This window comes from Mus musculus, chromosome 17 (assembly GCF_000001635.26).
Source record: "Mus musculus strain C57BL/6J chromosome 17, GRCm38.p6 C57BL/6J".
In the NCBI taxonomy this organism is placed as follows: Eukaryota; Metazoa; Chordata; class Mammalia; order Rodentia; family Muridae; genus Mus; species Mus musculus.
This window is the reverse complement of record NC_000083.6, coordinates 61,333,707-61,359,904: the sequence shown is the minus strand read 5'-3', so window position 1 is coordinate 61,359,904 and position 26,198 is coordinate 61,333,707. Positions and strand designations below refer to the sequence as shown.

Genomic DNA, 26,198 nt, shown 5'->3' with positions numbered 1-26,198 from the left:
GTATGTAAAGTTTTATTAACACTTCCCTTTCCTCATCTCTATAGAATCTTTATTTAAATTCATTTATTTACATTTATAATAAAATACTCAGTTATAATATGGCTTTTCAAAATGCTTTCAGTGTTATTTTTTCCTCCTTATATTTTATTTCATTGTATTTTATTTGATTCCTTCATATTTATTATTAATTTATTAAATTGCTATTATTTATTATTATATTAATATATCCTTCCTCATATTTCATTCTCTACCTGATTTTATATACACCCTACAATTATTAAATCCTTCCTTTTATAATTTTCCCTTTATGCATTTTATTTTTTTAATATATATATATATATATTATTACGTATTTTCCTCAATTACATTTCCAATGCTATCCCAAAAGTCCCCCATACACTCCCCTCCACTTCCCTACCCACCCATTCCCACTTTTTGGCACTGGCATCCCCCTGTACTGGGGCATATAAAGTTTGCCTGTCCAATGGGCTTCTCTTTCCAGTGATGGCTTACTAGGCCATCTTTTGGCCTACATATGCAGCTAGAGTCAAGAGCTCCAGGGTACTGGTTAGTTCATAATGTTGTTGCACCTACAGGGTTGCAGATCCCTTTAGCTCCTTGGTTTCTTTCTCTAGCTCCTCCATTGGGGGCCCTGAGATCCATCCAATAGCTGACTGTGAGCATCCACTTCTGTGTTTGCTAGGCCCCGGGCTAGTCTCACAAGAGACAGCTATATCAGGGTCCTTTCAATAAAATCTTGCTAGTGTATGCAATGGTGTCAGCGTTTGAATGCTGATTATGGGGTGGATCCCTGGATATGGCAGTCTCTAGATGGTCCATCCTTTTGTCTCAGCTCCAAACTTTGTCTCTGTAACTCCTTCTATGGGTGATTGTTTCCAATTCTAAGAAGGGACAAAGTGTCCACACTTTGGTCTTTGTTCTTCTTCAGTTTCATGTGTTTTACAAATTGTCTCTTATATCTCAGGTATACTAAGTTTCTGGGCTAATATCCACTCATCAGTGAGTACATATCATTTGAGTTCTTTTGTGATTGTGTTACCTCACTCAGGATGATGCCCTCCAGGTCCAACCATTTGTCTAGGAATTTCATAAATTCATTCTTTTTAATAGCTGAATAGTACTCCATTATGTAAATGTACCACATTTTTTGTATCCATTCCTCTGTTGAGGGGCATCTGGGTTCTTTCCAGCTTCTGACTATTATAAATAAGGCTGCTATGAACATAGTGGAGCATGTGCCCTTCTTACCGGCTGGGACATCTGGATATATGCCCAAGAGAGGTATTGTGGAATCCTCTGCTAGTACTATGTCCAATTTTCTGAGGAACCGCCAGACTGATTTCCAGAGTGGTTGTGCAAGCTTGCAATCCCCCTTTATGCATTTTAAACTCTATATTTGATTCCACACATGGTCCTTTCCTAAAAAAGAATTTTATTTAATAAAAATATCAAAATATGTGAAGACTCAGTCAAGATCACCATTTTATCTTAACAAAAAATAGAATATTCTAAAACAGCCACCAATGCTTTTAAATTAACAGTAAATTTAACATATACTTTTACACTAAAGCCTAAATAACTTTGGAAGTTTTTTTAGTGGAGAGCTGCCATTCTATTTTCAATGAGAGGAACTGAAATTTGTATCCCCACTGTACTCACAGGTCCAATATTTATCGCAGAAAATGGTGAGTATAACTTTAGCAAAAGAAATGAACATCGTAACTAAAAATACATTTGTTCCATTTTTAATGCAAATATATGTATGTGCATAAATAAGTGACAACATAGTTTATACTTCTGTGTGCATGTGCTGTGCACATGAGAAACAAACTCATGTGGTTGTGTGAATGTGTCCACATGTGCTTGTGCACACATGCATGGGAAGGTGAAATGTCAAGTTTGGGTGTCTTCTATTCTTTTCTTCCTTATTTTTAAACAGTCTACCAGAGAATTGAAGCTCAGCATTTCAAAAAGACTGTCTATATCACTAGCTCCAATAGTCCCTGTCTTTACCTATCCAGCAATAGGATTTCAGACATGAATACCATATAAAAACCAGACCTGGATTTTAAATGAGTTCTGGGGTCCCAATATCAGCTCGTCATGTATTGATGAATCACACTATGCCAACTGGGCTATCTCCCCTGCTGTATTGTCTGTTTTGTAATTCATTTTCAAAGATCAGTCTGTACATTTTGTTTTTTCAATGTTGTAAGACTGGATCTGACTGGGACTCACAACAAAAACGGATATGGAAGTCCTAAGGGCCTCTCCTTCCATTGATGGCTGACTTGGCCATCTTCTGCTACATATGCAGCTAGAGACAGGAGCTCTGGGGGTACTGGTTATTTCATATTGTTCTTCCTCCTATAGGGTTGTAGACCCCTTCAGCTCCTTGGGTACTTTCTCTAGCTCCCCCATTGGGGGCCCTGTGTTCCATCCTATAGATGACTGTGAGCATCCACTTCTGTATTTGCCAGGCACCGGCATAGCCTCAAAAGAGAGAGCTATAACAGGGTCCTTTCAGCAAAATCTTGCTGGCATATGTAATTGTGTCTGGGTTTGGTGGCTGATTATGGGATGGATCCCCGTGTGGGGTAGTCTCTGTAACTCCTTCCATGTGTATTTTTTCCCTATTCTAAAGAATCCACATGTTATATGCCCCAGTACAGGGGAACACCAGGGCCAAGAAGTGGGAGTGGGTGGGTAGGGGAGCAGGGCAAGGGGAGGGTATAGAAAACTTTCAGGATAGCATTTGAAATGTAAATAAAGAAAATATCAAATAAGAATAAATAATAAATAAAAATGGACTAGAAAGGAAGTCTGGAAAGAAAGTTCTTCATCTCTGAATGAAGAATGAATTCTGTAGAAAATGAAGATTATCTTTATGCTCAGAGTATGTTACATTATTTCCCAACTTTAACATCACTGTGGGTATTTTCTAAAGTCTGATGTTTTATTCCTCTTTTGAAAAGTTTCCTATCTTTTTCTGTGAGATTTTTCCTGAGAAGACAAAGAAAACAAATAAAAACAAACCCTCAAAAGCAAAAAGAAATCAATATTCACCCTATATAAGGCAACAATTATAGGCAAAATAAATGGTTGCATGTAGAACCATCTAAGGGTATCAGTGAGATTACTGGAGTTATTTACCATATTGTGCAGGAGGGATTTCTACAGGAACATAAAAACCTAAAAGGCAGCTGTGTGTCTGAAAATCCCTACCACATGAGTGATTACTCATGAATGCTGTATCTCTAGAGTTCTTTGTGTAAATTCCATGCAACTCAGCTAGCTGGTCAGTGTCTCATTTTCCCAACAATTCATTCTGCTTATAAAGTCTTATGCCTAGTCTTATTGTATCTTGTTAGGTCATATTCGGTAGATATCTCTCAGAGGGCTGCTCTTGTTTTTTTGAAGAGAATGGACGGAGAAGTGGATCTGGGCAAATGGTGTGGGGAGTGTTTGAGTTACATTGTTGTGAAGAGATACCATGATTAAGAGAACTCTTATAAATGCAAACATTCATTTAGGGCTGGCATACAGTTATCAAAGATTCAGTTCATCATGATCATGGTGGAAAGCATGGTATCATGCAGGCAAACTTGGTGCTGAAGGAGCCAAGAGTTCTACATCTTGATTTGAAGGCAACCAGTAGGAAACTATCTTCTTCAGACAGCCAGACAGAGTGGCTGTATCACACTGGCTAGATTTGAGAATAATTATGAGATTTCAAAGCCCCAACTCCACAGTGACATACTTGTTCTAACAAAGCTACAACTCCTCCAATAAGGCTACACCTCCTAACAGTGCCACTTCCGATGGGCCAAGCACATTTTAACCACAAGGACAGACTGAGAGGAGATTAAGGAGGGGAAATTTCAGTTGAGAAGTAACTTATGAATGAAGAATAAAAGAATAAAAACTATAAAAATCTTTTGATCTCATTATCATTCATTTCAATCCCACTCATCATTAACCTCAATAATTGTGGACAAATATTATTTTGCCCTCACTTATTTCTCTCACCACTGTTATAGTAAAGCTTCAATGAAGTAATATATTACTTCATTTATAAGGCTTAATCAGAATTTTAAAATGAAAATAAATTATAAGCTACAGTTTCAAAAAGATCTTTCATGAGATTTGATATTACTAAACTATGGGACTTCATTGTGAAATCATGTTACTTCTAAAATTGATTATGTTTCATAAACAGGCAATGGAACCCTGGAACCTTCTTGAGAGGTAGCTGTGTGGTAAGATTTATTTTTTCTATTCTAACCCTTGAAACTGAGGTATAATTTTGGAGGCTTGGGTAGTTACCAAGTGAATGCAAAAATATTTTACGTTCAATCTCAAGATTTATTACATCAACGCCACACAGTTTTCTTTGACAAAAATTTAAGGAGGACTTGATTATTGATAGAACAATTCACTAGCATATATCTGAGGAAATATTATAGCAAGTCATTGATAAAGAAAACAGTAAAAACAATAAAAATTTATATATCAGGACAATTAAAGTGACAGATTTTAATGATGGTCTTAGACAAAAAAATGAACAAATTTAAAAGGGATGTGATTGTTTAGTATACTTATCTTAGATAATTATATTCATTAAATATAAATAGTAAACTTAGGCAATGCAGTTTACATATTAAACAAGCAAGAATGAATTCTAAAATGTAAGCAGTAAAAAATCTCTAGAAAATATTGAAATAATTATTTATTACCCCCATTTAATATGTCTACCATACTTGCTGGTTTGATAATTCAGTTCTGTTTAGCATGTGAGTTTATTTCATTACAACTGATACTCAAAGAGGGCAAGGAATTTGAGAATGTAAGTCTTGGTCCTCACATGTTTGATCACCATCAGAGAAAATATGTAATTAAGTCCACTAAATTTAGAATTAATAGGATTATTAGGTCTTAGAGTTCAGGCATTGAAGATAATAAAAACTAAACTGGAGTTACGGGAAATACATCAATATGTAGTAGAGATATGTAAAAACAAGTGCTATGTTTTGAATTCTAATTACATTCATACATTTATTTTCTCTGTTCAACCATCATTCAGTTTCAGGTCATGATAATATAACTTAGCAGAAATTGGGATGTGTCTGGACTTAAAAGTAAAAACATACTTTTTAATGGAATGTCTTCATGTGATTTTTGTTCCCACAATGACAAATAAGAGAGTTTCCTAGAGTAATTTATGGAAAGGGAAGTTTTTGCATAACAACAACAACCATGTATTTTGTGTCATTTCTATTTTATGTTAGTAGATAGTTATCATTAGACAAGATAGACAACAATGTGTAAGTTATTCTAATAAATCTGTAAGCGTTCACAAGAGGGAGAGAGGAGGATGTTCAACATAGATCTACTTATTTCTTATTTCATCTCCTTGTAATGGGGGGTAGATGGTGAAGAATACCCCAGATGATGAGCTAAATCGCTGGGGATGAGAGTGGAGAATTTGATTTGGAGGAACAGATGGACCAGGGAAGGTCTGTCACCTTACCTGTATCCCTGGCAGGACTGGTATTCTGGTTAGCAGGAGGTTCCTGCGGAAGTTAGGGACTGAGATAATAGCAAGTGTGCTGAGAGAAGGAAGTACGGGAAGATCTGTGGGATCCACAGGAGGTGTGGGCAGTGTGGAAAGGGATTGCAACCGGTGTTCTGCTACAGAGCTAGGGATAAGCCTGAGCACTGGGTTTGGAGGAAAGGAGAAAACAGTGAAGGTCCTTACTTGGTTTGCGTTTTCGTGGCTGTTTTGCTGCTGTGTTCTCTGGGAATGCTTACTGCTGTTGGAAGCTGGAATAATGAGATGAGAAGGGGGACGTAAGGTTGGAGGAGAAGATCTTTGTGGATGCTATCAGAGGGGAGAGGAGGACCACAATAGGTTTCCTGCTGCAGTGTGGGGGATGAGACTGGTGGGAGTTGGAGTGGGAGTGGGAGTGGGAGTGGGAGTGGGACTGGAGGGGCAGCTGGAGAGGTGAAGTTCTGAAGCTAGCCTCCATGTTTATTTCAGTTTCTTTCTTTTTTTTTTGTTACATTTTTGTTTCTGGGTTTGTGTATGTGTGTGTGTGTGTGTGTGTGTGTGTGTGTGTGTGTGTGTGTGGTGTGTGTGTGTGTGTGTGTGTGTGTGTGTGTGTGTGTGTGTGTGTGTGAGAGAGAGAGAGAGAGAGAGAGAGAGAGAGAGAGAGAGAGAGAGAGAGAGAGATTTTGACCTTTTGGTTGGCATTAGCCAAAAGAAATTTCTAAGGCAGAAGAGAAAACAATTATATGAAGTTACTATAGATTTACAGGATGTTATCTAGAAAAGGACCAGAAAAGAAATTTCTTAAGTTTATTGCTAAAGTACTAAAATCACAGAAATAAAAGTGTATTGAATATTGCAGTAGAGAATGATGGAGTATGTTATAAAAGAATGCTCAATAATATTTTTTTATATTTTAATTAGGTATTTTCCTCATTTAAATTTCCAATGCTATCCCAAAAGTCCCCATACCCCCCCTCCCACTCCCCTACCCACCCACTCCCACTTTTTGGCCCTGGCGTTCCCCTGTACTGGGGCATATAAAGTTTGCAAGTCCAATGGGCCTCTCTTCCCAGTGATGGCTGACTAGGCCATTTTTTGATACATATGCAGCTAGAGTCAAGAGCTCTGGGGTACTGGTTAGTTCATATTGTTGTTCCACCTATAGGGTTGCTAAATAATATTTTAAAGCCATATGGGCCAAGAAATACATACCCATTGGAATAGCATTTTGCCAACACAAACCATTTTTTAATCATAATTGAAAATAATCAAAACTTCCTATAATTAAACCAAACTAATATGTTATGACCACTATGGTGTCTCTATAAAAAGTACTGGAAGAAATATTTCAGTATGAAGAGAAGGATAAACACTTAAGTGATCACATAAGCAGACTAAACAAAGCAGAACACTTAGAGAAAAGAGCAGGGCAGGGGGAGGGTATAGGGGACTTTCTGGATAGCATTTGAAATGTAAATGAAGAAAATATCTAATAAGAAATAATAAAAAAAGAAGTCTAAAGAATGGCTCTAAATCAATAATATACAGAGAACCATCAATATACACTCCTTTCGATGCTAGCTCTAAATATTAATGATCTGAATTTCCATAAGAGGGTGCAGATGAGTAGAGTGGATTAAAAAACAAGAACTACCTTTTGCTGACTCGAAGAAAGATATGACACAATCAAAAACACATCGATACCAACTGAAGGTAAGAGGATGGGAAAGGTATTCCAAATGAAGAAACTAAGAGAGCAGCTGGTATTGCTTTTTTTAATATATGATAAAGTAAACTTCAGTCCAAAACTAAGGAGAAGAAATAAAGACGGTCATCTTGTCCTCATACTAAGGGGACAGGGAAAAGTATTATGTTTCTAAATGTGTATGCACCAAACACAGGAGTAATTAATTTTACAATAGAAACATTGTCAAGCCATAACATATCCCACATAGAGATGAAATAAAAACAGGAAATTGAATAAAATGGAATTAAATAAAAAATCAAAATACATCAATCCTATATCTACTTTTAAAAGATAAAAGCAGCCAGGCAGTGGTGGCGCATGCTTTTAATTCCAGCACTTGGGAGGCAGAGGCAGGTGGATTTTTGGGTTTGAGGCCAGCCTGGTCTACAAAGTGAGTTCCCGGACAGCCCGGGCTAAACAGAGAAACCCTGTTAAAAAATTATAATGGTAAGTGCATACGTTAAAGGTCAAAAAGAACTCACTTTAATTATGTAATGATGAACCTAATGCCTTGATAAAACAATAACATCTCAAAACTAGTAGATGTAGAAAAATAACCAAAATCAGGGGAGAAATTAATGAAATTTAAAACAACACAAGGAAGAAATGAAATGAAGAGTTGTTTCTCTGAAAAGATAATCAAAACTAACACACCTTTGATCAAACTAAATGAGAGAATACATAAATTACCACATTTAGAGACAGAAGGGGAGACATAAAAGATACCAATGTAATTATGAAATTATAGGGACTATCTTAAAAAAGAGTCTACATTAAAATAAATTGGAAATTTCAAAATAAAGAACAATATTATTTAGATATATGTGGTTATGGAAATGAAACCAGGGCCATAGAAACGTTGTTCGTTGGTTGAGAGCACTGACTGCTCTTCCAGAAGACCTGAGTTAAAATTGTAGCAAATACTTAGTGGTTAACAACTCTTCATAATTTCAATCAAGGTGAATAAAGACCTCTTCTGACCTCTTTAGAAGTTGGGTACAAAGAGATGTACATGTGTTCATGCAGAAAATACACCAACACATATTATAATTGAAACAAATTCTTAAAACAATTGGGTACAAAGAGATGCACATGTGTTCATGCAGAAAATACACCAACACATATTATAATTGAAACAAATTCTTAAAACATGTATTTTCTTAAGTGTTACACAGCAAAGTCATCATGTTAATGGCATAAAGCAAAATGCATATGAGAGTTTACAGGTAGGAGATGGATTAATAAAAAGGATTAATAAAAAGTAGTGATTCATAAAAATATCTTAGGAAAGCTCAATAGTGTGTTACATAATTTTTTAAAATGTCATTTTAAAATACAAAGAGGTTTGTAGGTACCCTACACGAATGGACAGAGCTGCTCAACAGATATTCCCCAGAAGCCTGTCAAACATGAGCTGTTTCTACTGCTTCTGGTTGCTCACCATAACTAGATTATTAGACCTCATGATAAAGATACTACATACTCTGCATGACAAAGCAAAATCAACCTCAAAATGACTATGATACTTCCCCCCTGCCTTCTAGCTTTTGCTAATAAGGGGCAAGGCATGCCAAAATTCCTAACTTCAGAAAAGTTTTGCCCACTGATAACATAGTGGCATGACTGTCTTGGGGGTAAGCAGACATCTTCTGAATGGATTTGAGGTGCAAGAAGATCCATGTCTGTTGTTCTAAGCCTGGTCAAACACCATAGACTCAAATACCCATAGACCCGAGAATACAAACTGCTATGGTTATTTTTGCTAAATTCTGTCAACTTATCTTCTAAATATTTATATTTATACCCATAATCCTTGGGTGTTCCTGGTCTTTTTTCGAGAAGCTCTATTTTTGCATTTGGGGGCAATTAATGTATAGTTATTAATAACTGTTAAAAATTCTGAGAGTAAGTGACTTTGGGGCTTACTTCACAAATGAGGTACGCATCAACCCCTCAATGGCAGGAGGAATGGGAACAATGCTTGATCATACTGACTTCTCCAACTGACATGACTGCTATGTTCATGAACCCAGTTGTTATGCTTACTTATAAGATCTGTACACAATCAAGTCTGTCAATATTCCAGCATGATTAGAGAAGAATCCACATGGCCCCATGCCTAGCTGAGAGGATCTATCATCAAAAGATGGCTGTTGACTGAGAAGTAGTAATTTATCATTTGGGCATGGACGATGTTAAGTTGCTTATGGCACAGTTAATAATGTCCCTCCCTCCCCAAACCATGCGTATACATTGATTTGGCTTGCTTTGGAGACATGCTTTCCTCCTACTGAGTTGCCTTGTCCAGCCCTGACTTGAAGATTTGTGCCTGGTCTTAATGTATCTTCTTGTGCCATATTCATTTCATTTCCCTGGAAGTTAAAGGCAGAGACTAGGAAGAAAGTGAATCTCAGGGAGAGTAGTGGGCTAGGGGGCAGGGGAGAATGGGAGGAGCGAAGGGAAAGGATGCTGTAGTCAGAAATTATTGCATAAGGGAAGAACAAATTAAAAAATTAAAAATACACTAAACAGTAAAGGTAATGATTTGAAGCTGGAAGAGAAATGTGTTAGGTGGACCATGAGGACATAAGAAGGAGATGAAGTAAGATTGATATGATGAAAATATTTTGTTTGCATGTATTAAAAATGAATTAAATAAGTACAAATTTAGAATAGAACACTATAAAATAAATTTGCAACTGTTCTACGACATAAACTATCACAACAGCAGAATGACATTTTTGAATAAGAGTTTTATGTCAGAGATCTCTGAGATTGTGAATCACCAAACGGCCCAAGTGTTTTTCTTAAAAATAACCAATGGTCATTAAACCCACAAATACTGCTTCCCTCTTTCCACTGAGACAACTTTAAAGTGTATTTCTGTCTTCCTGAATGCCTGGTAGCGGTTGTGCTATGTAAAGCTATAACTGTATGAATTGTCACTTTAAAGTTATTGTTTGAAAAACAATATGGACAGAATCTGAAGGTGGTATATGTATCTGTGGACAGAGGGTTTCCTCTAGTTACCTTCAGCTGTCAAATTGATACAGCCTAAAGTCATGAGTCAGTTGAGAGTTATTGAGATCAGATTGGCCTGTGGCTACATCTGAGAGAGATTCTTATGATTGATGATTGATGGGAAGGCGGAGGCAACTGTGGATGGTAGCACCCTAGGCCGTGGATGCAGCCTCTGATATGTAGAAAGGCTAGCTAGCCATGAGACTATGAGAGAGCCAGTGGGTAGCATTCCTTCATGATCTTTGCTTCAGTTTCTGTTTGAGTTTCAGCCCTGGTTACCTTAAGTGATAGATTATGGCCTGGAAGTATAAACAGAGTAAACTCTTTTCTCCCCAAGTTGCTTTTGCTTAGAATGTTTAGGGACAGCTTGAGTATTATTAATATCATTTCCAAAATCAAAATGTTTTCCCTAACAAGATTACATGTTACCCAAAGTAATTAGAAGTATGGTTAGACTTCATATTTACTTTGATTTTAATTTTGTCCTAGATCAGGTTATGCCAATATTAGTAGCCATACATTTTTTTCCTTATATATTGGGGGAGAAGAAGTGTTACATACAGGAAGATATATGAATTAAGTTAAAAGCAAATTCAAATGTTTAGTTATTTTTAGAGCAATTAGGTGATAAAACCAGATTTTGTTTTGGAATGTGCCTCAAGAAGTCGTAGTTAGCTAGATAGCTAGTTGGATATTGTTTTATTTATTTACTTTTAGATTGTTATGAGGCAAGATCTTTCTACATTGCTAAGATTGGTCTTGAATTCATGGTTTCAGTTAACCCTACTGCTTCAAAGCTCTCATAGCTAGTAATATAAAACTATTTCCACTTTTCATTCTTTAATGAAATCCTCTCATAAAGATGTACTAATCCTGGTGTTATTTTCCAATGAATACTGTTGTAAAACATACTGCTTTGTGAATAAACTCTTTTACCCAAAAGAACAGCAAGCAGAAGTAAAAATATAATAATTCCTGCTTGAACCATAACGCACACTCTTTCTGAAAGCCTGTTTAAAAATTAGGCTCCTAAAAAGATTGTTAATGGAATTATGCATCACTTTATAATTAACCAAACCTACAACAAATTAAAGCGCTGATTGTGAAGGCAAAATAACACTAATCTATAATTATAATCAAGAATAGCATTAACTGAGAACCTTAGCAAGTGCAACACAAATTTTTTATGGAAAATAAGTTCCACAGGAGAGTCAACTTGAATCTAAAGCAAACCATATAAATGTACTCACAGGCTAACCAAGTCTGATAGATCATTATTATTTATTTTAAATAGTTTCTAGTTGTTTGCACATAAGCCAAAATTATATGTTCTTTGCTCTCATATTTTCCAGAAGTTAAAAATAACTTAAATGTTGACCTATTTAATCACCATTCATTAAAACTCTTGTTCTCTGCTATAAAAACCACTTCTAAAGAACAAGAAAAGCCCATAAATAGGACAGCATTCTTGCAAACTCATAATGTTAAGAGATTTCAACACTTTCAATTAGATTTCTATATATCAAGTACTGGTTGGACATTCCTATTGCTAGTAAAAGAGACAAGTTCATAGATAAACTGCCTTTGACTGACTTTAAGCTCTTGGCAATTGTAAACATCAGAGCTCATCATCATTTCTAATGTGTGCTTTTGTTCGGGAAGGATTTAATTAATGCAAAAGTGTAAATGATGTGAATTGTTTATACTAAATGCTTTTCCTCAGACTCTGACTGAAGCTTGATCTGAGTAGGGATCAGTTACATTTTTCAGGGATAACATTAGCAATATTAAATGAGGAAATAGATATGCATTATTTTACATGTTCTGTGTGGCTTACAACTCAATTAATAATAATAAGCATTTTATAAGATTAATAACTTGTGTTTTTGTATTGTACCAAATCCAAATAACTATCTGCAAGTTCTGTAGTACATAATTGAATGTATCTTCCAGTGTACTTGAAATGCCTTTGTATAAGTATCATGTTACTACAGAACTGTTCGGTTTCATCAATTTAGTTTACTTTATAATCTTTTTGAATTAGGGTTTATCAAAATATTCTTTCTTAATTGAAAAGGGATGTTAATCATCCATATAATTATTAAATATCTCAAGGTGTTCCAATGGTTTAAAATAAATTGTGAACACAGTTCGAGGGACATTTTTATCAAGTTTTCTCTTTCACTTAAATTTGCATTTTAAATGTTTTGATAAAATAAACAACAGAGGGGAGATAGAACCTGTCGAGATCATATCCTGTAGTTAAGTATGCATGGCCCTGATTGCTGGACTCGGCTACCCACCCCACCCATCTCAAAACCTTTAACCCAAAATTGATCCTGTGTAAAGGAAATGCAGGGACAAAGAGTGGAGCAGAGATTGAAAGAAAGGCCATCTAGAGACTTCCCCACCTAGGGATCCATGTCATCTGCAGACACCAAACCCAGACACTATTGCTGATGCTAAGAAGTGCTTGCTTATGGGAGCCTGGTATAGGTATCTCCTGAGAGGCTCTGCCAGTGCCTGACCAATGCAAATGCAGATGCTCACAGCCAACCATTGGACTGGGCATGGGAACCCAATGTAAGAGTCAGGGGAAGGACTGAAGGAACTGCAGGGGATTGCAATCCCATAGGAAGAACAACAATATCAACTAACCAGACTTCTCAGAGCTCCCAGGGACTAAACCACCAACCAAAGAGTGCAGATGGAGGGACCTATGGCTCCAGCTGCATAGGTAGCAGAGTATGGCCTTGTCTGAAATCAATGGGAATGGAGGCCCTTGGTTCTGTGGAGGCTTGATACCCTAGAGTATGGGGATGCCAGGGCAGTGAGACGGGAGTGGGTGGGTAGGCAAGGGAGAACCCTCATAGAGGCAGGGGCAGTGGGGAAGAGATGTGTGTCTAGTTTGTGTAGAAACAGGAAAGGGGGATTTTTGAAATGTAAATAAATAAATAACCAATAAAAAAAGTTCTCAAAGAACTTTAATAAATAAAATAAGAGATCTGACGCTATTATGACAATTTCTTCTCAAATGAGATATTGTCCCAGAAAATAAAAAAATACATTGATGTTCCAATTGCAGATGAAACCATGAGAACTTTGTTTAAAGGGAAAAAAATCTATACTTCGAGTTTTTTTCAAATTCATTATCAGCATTTAGTGAAACATTCTACTCATGGAATTACTGTGCTGATATGAAAAGAATACTACCCTTAGAATAGATGATTCTCATAATGCACTTATATTAAACATTTTTAAAAGAATTATATAATAATTTCATAATACGTACTTAAAACAAAAAGCATTTGCAATTTGATATGCACAATAATAGTATATATATATATGCGTGCATATATATATTTACATATATATGTGTGTATATATATATTTAATATATACTATTTAATAGTAATTAACTCTGTGGAAACTTAAAGTAAAAGGTGCTGTGAAGCACATCCACGTTCTTACTAGTAAAAGAATAGTACAGTTTCAACCACACTCTCCTTGGCATAATCTAGGTTTTAATGCAGATTTTTTTTTCATTTTAATCTGTCAATTTAATTTTAGAAAATAAAGGGACAATCTTTTTTGTTATTCTGTTTTGTTTGTTGTTTGTTCTTCTGTTGTTTTGAATTTGTCATTTTGTTTTACTGCTGTTCTTTTGGTTTTGTTGAGGTTATTCTTTTGTTTTGTTTTGTTTTGTTTTGTTTTGTTTTGTTTTGTTTTTTTCAAGACAGGATTTGTCTTGTGGCCCTTGATGTCCTGGAACTTGCTCTTTAATCCAAGCTGGCCTTGACAATGATCTACATACATTTGCCTCTTGAGTGGTGAGATTAAAGGCATGCACCACTGTTGTCCAGTTAAAAGTACACTCTTATTTATCAAGAAGTATTGAGTACTGCACAGCAAATGCCTTGGTATTATCAAACATCTCAGTAAGATAAATTTTTTCTAGTTGTCCTATATTGTATTTGCAATATTTAAATTAAAATATAATTACGCAATTTACCCTATTGTAGTTTTCCCCAGGCCCTCCCCTTTCAAGGGCCCTACCAATCTTCCTCTCATGGCTTCTCCTTCCTTAACTATAACTGCTATTGTTACTGTAATTAGTTTTATAAATATGTGATTAGAACCTGATAAATTCATCCATTGGCACTTATACACACATGGTATCCTGGGCTGACCACATGGTATTATTAACCAATTAGAGTCTTATTCCTGGGGAAGATTAATTCTTCTTCTTTCAGCACAGCTTAGTTCTTTGTCTAAAGGTGAGGTCCAATCAATTCTCCCATTCCATGATATCATGTCTATTCATATTGTTATTGACACCATGCTTAGGGAGTCATATTGTTGATGTATCTTGGGTCAGGTTTCTTGCTATTTCTAGGAAACAAAATCGTGCATCAGATTTCTGGTCCTCTGATCCATATGATTTTCCCCTCACTGTTCTGTAATGTTACATGACCCTTAAGTATGGCAGTCTATTGTAGATTTATCAGTTGGAGTTAGACTCACTATGATCAGACATCTGAATACTGAACTGCTGTGCCTTTTTATAATTACTAAAATAAATTTTAGTAAACTAAGAATAGCTTAAGAGTAGATACATGAAGCATAAAAGAATATCTTAAAAGAAAGAACATCTTTTCCTTGGAAAGGCTGCATTTTCTTGATAAATATGCAAAATACAAAAGCTCATATTTAAAGATTAGTTTTCAAAATAATTTCGGGATTCATAAAATTGGAACAAAATTGTTTAATTTTGCATTGTTTCTATACAACACTGCCTGGAAATTTGGCTTATTAACTATAAATAAATTTGGCAAAAATTCTATTAATTTAAGAAGAATCTAAGGAGTTTTAAAAGCATTTTACATAGATGTAGTATATTTGAAATGTTTATATAATCACTTTAATAACTGAAGAACCAATTTGCTGACTATCCTATGGCGAAAAATGTTTAATAGGAAAGCAGAAAATGATAAGGTGGATGCCTTAATTTAGATGTGCCCAAAAGATGTTCAAATATATTGCACTCATAACATAAGTATCACTGATTCTCTTCCTCTTTACTGAAAAGTATGAGAGAAAAATAAACTTTCACAATGTTCTTTGTTTAGAAAAAATTTTTAAAAACCCAATGTCTAAAATATTTAAGAAATCTGAAACTCTCGTGCTATTAAGAAAAGTATGTTAAGTTCAGTAAAAAAAAATATGAATAGTTTGGCATTTAGAAAGGGTTCATCATTTCATTTTACCATCCAATAACTTATTTTCAATATATTCCTCTCAATGTTAACTCTTGTTTTGTGTATCCATACATACATCTTCCTACCTATAAAACATTGTAAAGAAAATTAAAGATGACAAGAATGTTTTTATTCTTTTTATTATCTTTAGTTCTGACAGCAAAAGATGTTTAATAAATCAATAAATGGATTCTCACATAGACTCATACTGCAGTTTCAAAGATATTACTGTAGAACAAAAGTGCACTGAGAAATAACATATATTTAGTGTTGAAAAGTAGGAATATTAATGGTTTTGATGTTCATGGGGGAAGTTTTGGAATTAGCTTTAGAGGCTAGATATATTTGGAAATCCCTAAGCAATTTTGAAAAATCTCCACTGAGCTAAGTTACATAGTTACACTTGAAAAATCATTAATTTCAAAACAAATGCTTATTTGGAGTGTGATGTTAGGAGAAGCAATAAGAATAATTTTTATATTCTCATCCGGTTTTAAACAAAGCCAAATGATTTATATTTTACTATTTATTTCAGAAATTCAGTATACCATATATATGGATCCTAACTCCCTAAATGCATTTCTTATAAGATAAGATATTTAAATGTAATTTTTCCATAGGGATCGTGTGTTTACTGACTGAAATTTCTCTGCAGAGAAAGTGTGGATATCTTTAATGATCTTTATGTATATAAACTTATTTTCTCCCTACTCTCTAAATCTTTCTCTTACCATATTTGATATTATAATATAATTACAATATATCTCCCTTACCTTTTCTCCCACCAAGACGTTCCATATGTCTTTTCCTATTTTTAAATATATCTTTTTTATTATTATTGAATTCTCATATGTATATAAGTATACATATATATATTCTTCAATACAACCAGTTCAATCCTTATAACATTAAGCTCGTACATGTTTTCAGGGCTAAAAATTTTATCTTAGAAAAACCAATTGTAATGCACTTCCATGGAGAAGACTTTTTCTTCTCCTCCTCCCACCATTCCTCAGTAGCCCATAATTTTTGTGGAGGAATTAGGTCTCATGGAATTTTCCTAAACTACTTTGTCATATCTTTATGTTGTTGTATTTGAGCCCATATTTAGGCAGTCATCGTGCGGAGACTTTATGGCTATAGCTTCTTATATTAATAGGAAAACAAAAGAATGCAGGAAACTTCTTTATATTCTGGCTCTTAACAATCTTTCTGCTCCCTCTGCTTCAATGTTCACTGATCCTTAGTTAGAGATATGTTTTGAAATTCTTCCCATTGGACAGGGTTCCACAACTTTGCATTTTGATTGATTGTGGGGTTTGAGGTAGGGCCACAAGCTCATCTCAAACTTTTTAACCCAGAAATATTTCTGTCCAAAGGAAGAACAGGGATAAAAACTGGAGCAGAAAAAATGGAAGGGCCATCCGGGGACTGCCCCACCCGGGAGATCCATCCTGTCTGCAGACACCAAACCAAACACTGTTGCCTTGGTCAAGAAGCACTTGCTGACAGAAACCTGGTATGACTGCTCCTTGGGAGGTTCAGCCAGCAACTGACCAATACTGACATGGATGCTTGGAGCCATACATCAGACTGAGCTCAGCGACCTTAGTGGGGGAGCTGGCAGAAGGACTAGAGAAGCAGAGTGGGATTGCAACCTTATAGGAAGAACAACATCAGCTGGCCAGACCACGCAGTACTCCTAGGGACTAAGTCACCAACCAAGGAGTGTGCAGGAAGGAATACATGGCTCCAGATACATAGGTAGCTGAGAATGGCTTTGTCTGACATCAATGGAAGGGGAGGTCCTTGGTTCTGTGGAGGTTGGATGCTCCAGCATAAGGGGATGCAGGAGGGGTGGAGTGAGAGAGGGTGGGTGAGCACCCTCATAGAGGCAAAGGGGAGGGAGGAGAGTGTTGTTGTGCGATGGGGGCCTTTGGAAGAGTTAATTGAGAGGTAGGATATCATTTGAGATGAAAATGAATGGAATGATTAATAAAAAACACGTTAAAATAAAAGTTATGAAGGTGTTTAGATAAATTAAAAATATTGATAAATAGTATCATTGCCAAGGTCTAGAGATATATGATGACCTTGCATATTATATACATTTATAAGCTACTTATTATATTGAATTCACATAGGGCTTTATTAGGATTCATAGATATTCAATATTGGAGTCAAAGTAAAATCATTTGTAATAGTACTAATTAATAGAGATTGGGAAGAATTCAGCATTAGTCCTCCCAATATGATATCCAAATTGTGTCTATGCTCTAGGAAAAGTGTTAGTTAATTTATTCCATCCAGTCAATGTCAGGAAATAACACAGTGTCACCTGTACAGGACTAAAATGGCTCAGGGTTCACATAAACTAGAAGTTCAGAGGACTGACATTGTATTCCATAGAGGGTTGATAGAAATGCATGTCATTGCTTAGAAAGGAAACTTCCTGTATTTCACATAAGGTTTTTGATCGGAAACTCCAGACCTAGGCATATTTTAACGTTTTTTTTTTTTTCCTTCTCTATGTGCTAAACTTTATGACATTAAATCAGGGTTAGGATCAAAGAAAACTTCTTTTTAGCAAGATAAATGCAATCAGTTTAGTGGAACCTCCAAGAGACAAGAAAGATATTTAAGAAATTATTTTCTCATTGTGCTAAATGAAAAGGGAATTTATAAACCATGAAGACAAAACTGAATCTTAATGTTTATAGTATAGAATACTGGCTTGACAACAGCAAGGAGGGAAAAGGTTTTTTTTTTTTTTTTTTTTTTTTGTATTTTACTACATTTTTCCCAATTAGTCAATCAGAGGGGACTAAGAGGAATGTAAGGATTTAATCATAGCTCAGCAGCCTTTTGGGATACATTCATAGCCTTGAAATGTTTCCTCACTTCTATTTGTAATCATGTGGTAATTCTTCACAAAAATCTTGATGTGTTAGAGAAAATGTGTAAATTGACTAAGAGGTCAAAAAGTAAGCAAAATGCTTATTCCTGACTTATGTCATTTGTGGATCAACAGGTAGAGAGACCAAGTGGGCAAGAAGGGTAGTTAATTCAGTGGGCCATTGCAAAGGAAAGTTTGTGGTTTTCATGGGTCTTATATGATGACCTACATTTAACAAGGGAAGACAAAATTGTTGAAAGCTGAAAGTTTCACATGCTTTTTAGAATCACAAATATCATGAAAGTGATGTGAGTTTTAAAAGTATAAGCCCTGTATGCCATTTTTAATAGGGTTATTTGATTTTCTAGAGTCCATCTTCTTAAGTTCTTTATATATATTGGATATTAATCCCCTATCTGATTTAGGATAGGTAAAGATCCTTTCCCAATCTATTGGTGGCCTTTTTGTCTTATTGACAGTGTCTTTTGCCTTACAGAAGCTTTACAATTTTATGATGTCCCATTTGTCAATTCTCGATCTTACAGCACAAGCCATTGCTGTTCTGTTAGGGAATTTTTCCCCTGTGCCCATATCTTTGAGGCTTTTCCCGACTTTCTCCTCTATAAGTTTCAGTGTCTCTGGTTTTATGTGGAATTCCTTGATTCACGTAGACTTGACCTTAGTACAAGGAGATAAGAATGGATCAATTGACATTCTTCTACATGATAACCCCCAGTTGTGCCAGCACCAGTTGTTGAAAATGCTGTCTTTTTTCCACTGGATGGTTTTAGCTCCCTTGTCAAAGATCAAATGACCATAGGTGAGTGGATTCATTTCTGGGTCTTCAATTCTATTCCATTGATCTACCTGTCTGTCACTGTAGCAGTCCATGCAGTTTTTATCCCAATTGTTCTGTAATACAGCTTAAAGTCAGGCATGGTGATTCCAATAGAGGTTCTTTTATTGTTGAGAATAGTTTTGCTATCCTAGGTTTTTTGTTATTCCAGATGAATTTGCAAATTGCCCTTTCTAGTTCGATGAAAAATTGAGTTGGAATTTGCATGGTGACAAAGAATTCCTAACTGAGGAATATGGAATGGCTGAGAAGCACTTGAAAAAATGTTCAACATTCTTAATCATCAGGGAAATGCAGATCAAAACAACCCTGAGATTCTACTTCACACTAGTCAGAATGTCTAAGATAAAAAATTCAGTTGACAGCAGATGCTGGCAAGGATGTGGAGAAAGGGGATCACTCCTCCATTTTTGGTGGGATTACACGCTGGTATAACCACTCTGGAAATCAGTCTGGAGGTTCCTCAGAAAACTGGACATAGTACTACCGGAGGATCCAGCAATTCCTCTCCTGGGCATATACCCATAAGATGTTCCAACTGGTAATAAGGACACATGCTCCACTATATTTATAGCAGCCTTAATTATAATAGCCAGAAGCTGGAAAGAACCCAGATGTTCCTCAACAGAGGAATTGATACAGAAAATGTGGTATATTTACACAATGGAGTACTACTCAGCAATTAAAAACAATGAATTCCTGAAATTTTTAGGCAAATGGATGAATCTGGAGGATATCATTCTGAGTGAGATGACCCAAACACAAAAGAAGTCACTTGATATGCACTCACTGATAAAGTGGATATTAGTCCAGAAACTTAGAATGTCCAAGATACAATTTGCAAAACACAAGAAAATCAAGAAGAAGGAAGACCAAAGCATGGATACTTCATTCCTCCTTAGAATAGGGAACAAAATACCCATGCAAGAAGTTACAGAGACAAAGTTTGGAGCTGAGATGAAAGGATGGACCATCCAGAGACTGGTGCACCTGGGGATCCATCCCATAATCAGCCATCAAATGCAGACACTATTGTATATGCCATCAAGGTTTTGCTGAAAGGACCCTGATATAGCTGTCTCTGGTGAGATTATGCCAGTGCCTAGCAAATACAGAAGTTGATGCTCATAGTCATCTATTGGATGAAACACAGTGCCCCCAATGGAGGAGCTAGAGAAAGTACCCAAGGAGCTGATGGGGTTTTCAACCCTATAGGAGGAAAAATAATATGAACTAACCAGTACCCCCAGATCTCTTGTCTCTAGCTGCATATGTAGCAGAAGATGGCCTGGTCAGCCATCATTGGGAGGAGGGGCCCTTGGTCTTGAGAAGATTTTATGACCCAAGACAGGTGAACGCCAGGACCAAAATCTGGGAGTGGGTGGGTAGGGGAGCAAAGCAGGGGAACGGTATAGGGGATTTTTCGAGATAGGATTTGAAATGTAAATGAAGAAAATATCTAATAAAAAAAGGAAAATTTTGAAAAAAGGAAAATTTTACTTGCACTGTTGTGTTATATTTATTTCATATGGTTTTAAGACAAAATAATATTGGCTATGAAGAAATTATTTTTTAAAAAAGCAGTTCTCATGTGAAGCCAATGTACAGTTTGGGAATATATATGGAAAAGAAACAGAGGCAGGGAGAGACAGAGGAAGAGAGATACAAAGACAAGAGAGACAGAGAGACTTTGATTTTTCTTGTCTTCCCTTATAAGTTTGTGAGTAATTCAGTACAGCAAAAGAAATGCATAGATTCTGTATAATTTTAAAATCTTTGGTATCTTAAATTCCCATATATTCTGGACAAAAGTTGAAACTACTAATAGTGCCAATAATTGAAGAACAGTGCATCTTTGATTTTTTATTTATTTATTTATCCCTTGTACATGATAAGTGTTGTTTCCTTAGAAAGGAATTTTGTGGTTATTTAATTAAAAATTGTGTGTGTGTATGTGTGTGTGTGTATGTGTTTGTGTGTGTATGTGTGTATTGTGTTTATGTGTTTGTGTGTGTGATTGCAGATGACTGAGGATATCAAATCAGATCTCGTAGCTAGAGTCACAAGGGGCTGTGCACTCTCTCAAATGCTGAGTATGAAAACAAGGTCTTCTGCAGGAGCAGCAAGCACTCTTAAGCACTGACCCACATCTCCAGCTTCTCCTTTGTATTTTAAGGTAATGTCATGGGTTGTGAAAGTATAAAAAGTGCAGTTTTGATCTTAAAACTTTTGCTACCAAAATGAAGACATGGGACAAGGTGTTTATTGTTTGAACATATTTTCCTTCTAGTAAACCAAACACTTAATCTCTCTTTGCAATGCACAGTGCTATGTGAGAGCATTATCTCCCATGGTACACACTGATAGCTTCCTACACAGGAGTCACTTGATTGCAAATCAAAGAAATTCTGCAGCCCAGGGGTGATCTACATATTTTATATGTGAGGGTGTATGCTAACAAGCTGATGTTTTAATATGTGATTTGCAATATAATTTCTAAAGAATAATGCTACATGTAAGTTAGTATTTCTATATATCTTACTGCACCAGCTAAAACAATTGGTTATCAGCACCCTCTGTATAAAAACAATATACTTAACACTGGATTTTGACACTGAAAGAATATCCCTATTCCTGTGACTATTATGGTCATTCTCATAGTTTCTATTTGGTCCCATCCACATTTAAAAACTATAGCATACACCATAAGTCTTGAAAACCAAATATTTTAAGATTTGAATCGAATCACACCTTTGCTCCTTACATTCCCCAAATGTAGACGGAAGTCAGCAGTATCTTCGTCACTTGGGAGCTTGTTAGAATCCGAATTTCCAGGGTGGCTCTCAACAAGCTGTTTTGTAAGCTCTCAAGATACTTGGGATGCATGCAGTTTTTTGGGGATTCAGGGCTCTGGGATAATTGGACTGAGGATCAGTGCTATAGCATAATTGGACTACTATCTTAGGATATTTCCCACGTTAAGGCTAGCAGATCTTCAGTGGGGAAAGTGAATGTGATGCTATTTGGCCAGGCTTCCCAGGGTACACTCCTCTTTTCTTAACTCGGGCTAATTGTTATAAGGCCAATGTGTTTTGCTTTTTCACAGCTTAGCCAGCTGTCAGCATTGCATTTATGCATCCTCGATGGCAATCTAGAACATCCTCTAGTCCCATTAAAGCCTATGTTTCACTGTAGACTTTAGTGCAGCTAGATAACCTGTAAAGATAAATTTTCTGGCAGGAATAATCTGTTTCTTCTCTGTACACCTAATTGTTCAGGAAGATTAGCAAACTTCCCCTTCTATTGCAAATAAAGATAAGGAAACTGGAGTCTACTTGCAGCTAGAAGCCCACAGGGGAATGGAAGTTATGCAAATATCGCGCTGAGGATGTTCTCCTACCATTGTTTTGAGTTCTGCATCTAAAGCCTCCAGTTTATGTTGCCTGCTTCTGTTTATTATATTCCACTTATAATTTGGAAGGCAAACAAAACAATTTTTCCCTTTTTGTAGAATATAATATAAAAACCTTTATGCTATAGTGAAAACTTGTGGCAACTAATTGCCTTGGGTTTTGAATGAGAATATCAGGTTCTTTACCAGTATTCCTGTGTATTATGATAGTTCTAGCACCCTTGGCTATGTTGAAATCTCTTCCATCAATATAGGCAATATAATCTATCTATTGAGCTGTTTCTATATCCTATATGTAGCTTTATCTGCTGGATGTCTCAGAACACTATTATCACCAAATCCTTGTAGTTTTCACTGAAATTCAGACGTACATTTCTCTTTTTCATGTGATGGTCTCTTAAGGTATCCACCCTTCTCAGTGCTAGCTACTCCTGTGACAAATGCTACCTGTTGTCAGCAACAATTTCAAATGGCAGAGGAAAAAAAAATCCAAAGAAGACACTGGTAAGAACCCAAAGATGGAGCTAAAGATTTAAAAGATGTAGGTAAAATTTTATTAAAAACCAAAGACTTAAAAATTGGGAATATCTTATTTCAAATCTATAAACTGGAAGGTGGCTACTAAAAACACACAAAGTTTTAAGGCATATGAATAATTCAAAGGCTTTTATTGAGACAGCAGATCCATCCTGACTGCAACCTATAGCCTTAAACCGTGAGCTAAGTATTGGTGCTTGTAAATTGAAGATGCCCAATTGGCAGAGAGCAATTTAAATTGTTTAGAGGCTCATGAAATAGACATGGCAAGCACAAAACACTGTATTGCAAAGCACAAGGATAGTTTGAATTAAAATAATATGATGAACACTGGCTGATCTTAAGCAGGTACAGGAGATAGCCCCAGGAGTTAAAGCTCTCCAAGCAGATTACTTGAAGTAAAACAAATGATAAAGACAAGGCAGTGTATGCAAAAATGTTTGCTTAAAAAGGATTAAACTTTACTTAAGTATTGTACATTGGTTATATAAAGGATAATGTAACAATAACTGTACACATGTGATATCAGATGCGTTTCTCTAGATATTTTTGACATCTTTGTTTACATATAAGTATGAATATAGGTTCCTTCCTAATAAACTGCTATAAAATAATGGAAATATCTTTAAAATTTTTGTCCTCATTTTCCCCAAGAATGTTACTTAGCCAATCTATAAACTCTTCAAATTCTCATCAAATTTTACAATTTGTCACAACCATGTGTATATCCAGTAGGCATGACTATGTTTTAATAAAACTTTAGAGGACCCCAGTTTGGTTCCAAGTATTTAATGCCGAGATACTCACAATTGACTGCAATTCCAACTTTAGAGAATTTGACACTCACTTCTGAACTATTCATCCCGCGCGCGCGCACACACACACACAAACACACACACACACAAACACACACACACACACACACATACACAAAAACATACACACTAAAAATCTAAAAATCACTTAAACAGTTTCATCCTGGTATTGATTGTTGTTTTAGTTATTTATATGGTCTTATCTTTTAATAAATACATAATAGATACAGGAAATATTGTTCTATTTTCATGATTACATCCACTATCCAATGCTTTATCTCCTATAATCCACCAGAATCTTAAAACATTATTTTATACTTTATACAATTCATTATTCTCACAATCAATATATCCATAATGTTTAAAATAAAATACTAATGAACATTATCAAACTCAGATGGGGAAAAATTGTCTTTGCCAGTGTTCCACTGCTGTGAAGAGACACCAAGTTCATGGCAAGTATTATAAGAAGAAACCATTTAATTGGGGCTTGTTTATAATTTCAGAAATTTAGTTTATTCACCTCATAACAGAGAGGAGGGGTCAACAAAGGTAGACAGGGTAACTGAGGGTACATCCATATCCAAAGGCAGAAAGAAGAGTAAGAGAACTGGGTTTAGTTTGGCCTTTTGATAACCCAAAGCCTACCACCAATAACACACTTCCTCCAACTAGGCCAAACTTACCTCAATAAGGCCAAGAGAACTCTAACAAGGCCATGGTCTATGAGGTCAATTGTTCTTCAGAAACACTACAAGTGCTTTTGCATAGCCTATTTTATTTTAAGTTTCACAGTTAAATTTGAAACAAAAACATTATCAAAATGATAAGCAGGCAAAATACATCTAAACATTACTATGAATTAGGGATAGATATGTTTTCTGTGTGTTTGATATTGTATGTATGTGACTGTTGGGTTGTTTGTTGGCCCACTATTTGAGGGGATACCATCCGCCATTTCATCAGCAGGTGGTTTGTGCTGTGGCAGTGAAGTTGTATGGCTCATCGCACATAAAATATGCTTAATGAGAAAACAGAAAATAACTTTTGTACTAACCTTGCTTTAAATGTCTCCATCTAAAAATAGTATATATATATATATATGTATGTACGTATGTATGTATGTATATATGTATGTATGTATTTTAACTGTATATGATAGCTGGTTATTAAACATCACACATATTATGTAGTAACTTCATTTAAAATATATATATATATATATATATATATATATATATATATATATATATAGGATTGGACTGAATTTGGCTTGGCCCTTTAATACTCCAAAGCCTACCATCAATGACACTCTTCCTCCAACTGGACACACACACATATTTTAGGAAGGTTCTAGAATGGTGGGTATCCATTTGGCTTTTCAAGAGGCCTTTAGTTTTAATTAATGCTCCACATAATCCTTTATTTATTATGTTCTCTCATACATTGAAGAAATCAGACAAGTGCACTTATTAAACCCAAGGGACAACTAGTAGCACTTATTACTCTTTTTCTACCATGTGAGTCCCTGACGTCAAACTCAGGCTTTGTAGTGTAGTTTGGCAGCAAATGAACTTCTTCTCTCTCATTCTCTCTCTCTCTCTCTCTCTCTCTCTCTAAATATATATATATATATCAAAATAGGAGGGGGTTGCCACCCCAATCAAAACTCTCACCCTGACCACAGCTCTTAGAATCACACAATAGGGAGAGCCACAGAGCTTGTGAGGCAGTGCCATCTTCGGCTCCAGACAACCGGCCACCTTCCTGGCCAAAGCAACACAGCTTCTGGGAAAGATCCTGTTTTGGGCCTTCATCTTCAGCCAGGAGGAGGTCCAACCACCAGATAACTGTGCACCTTCCCTGAAAGAGGAGAGCTTGCCTGCAGAGACTGCTCTGACCAGTGAAACTCAGAGGGTAACAAAATCAACAGAAGAACAATCTCTAAACAAAGACAACTATAACAACTAACTCCAGAGATTGCCAGATGTCGAAAGGTAAACGTAAGAATCCTAATAACAGAAACCAGGACCACTCACCATCATCAGAACCCAGAACGCCCACTTCGCCCAGTCCAGGGCACC

The 26,198-nt window shown here is 35.9% G+C and overlaps 1 pseudogene; it reads left to right on the top strand.

Moving 5' to 3' along the window:
• The first annotated feature begins 21,534 nt into the window (after positions 1-21,534).
• Gm52282 lies at positions 21,535-23,747 on the top strand (annotated as a pseudogene).
• Positions 23,748-26,198: the final 2,451 nt, after the last annotated feature.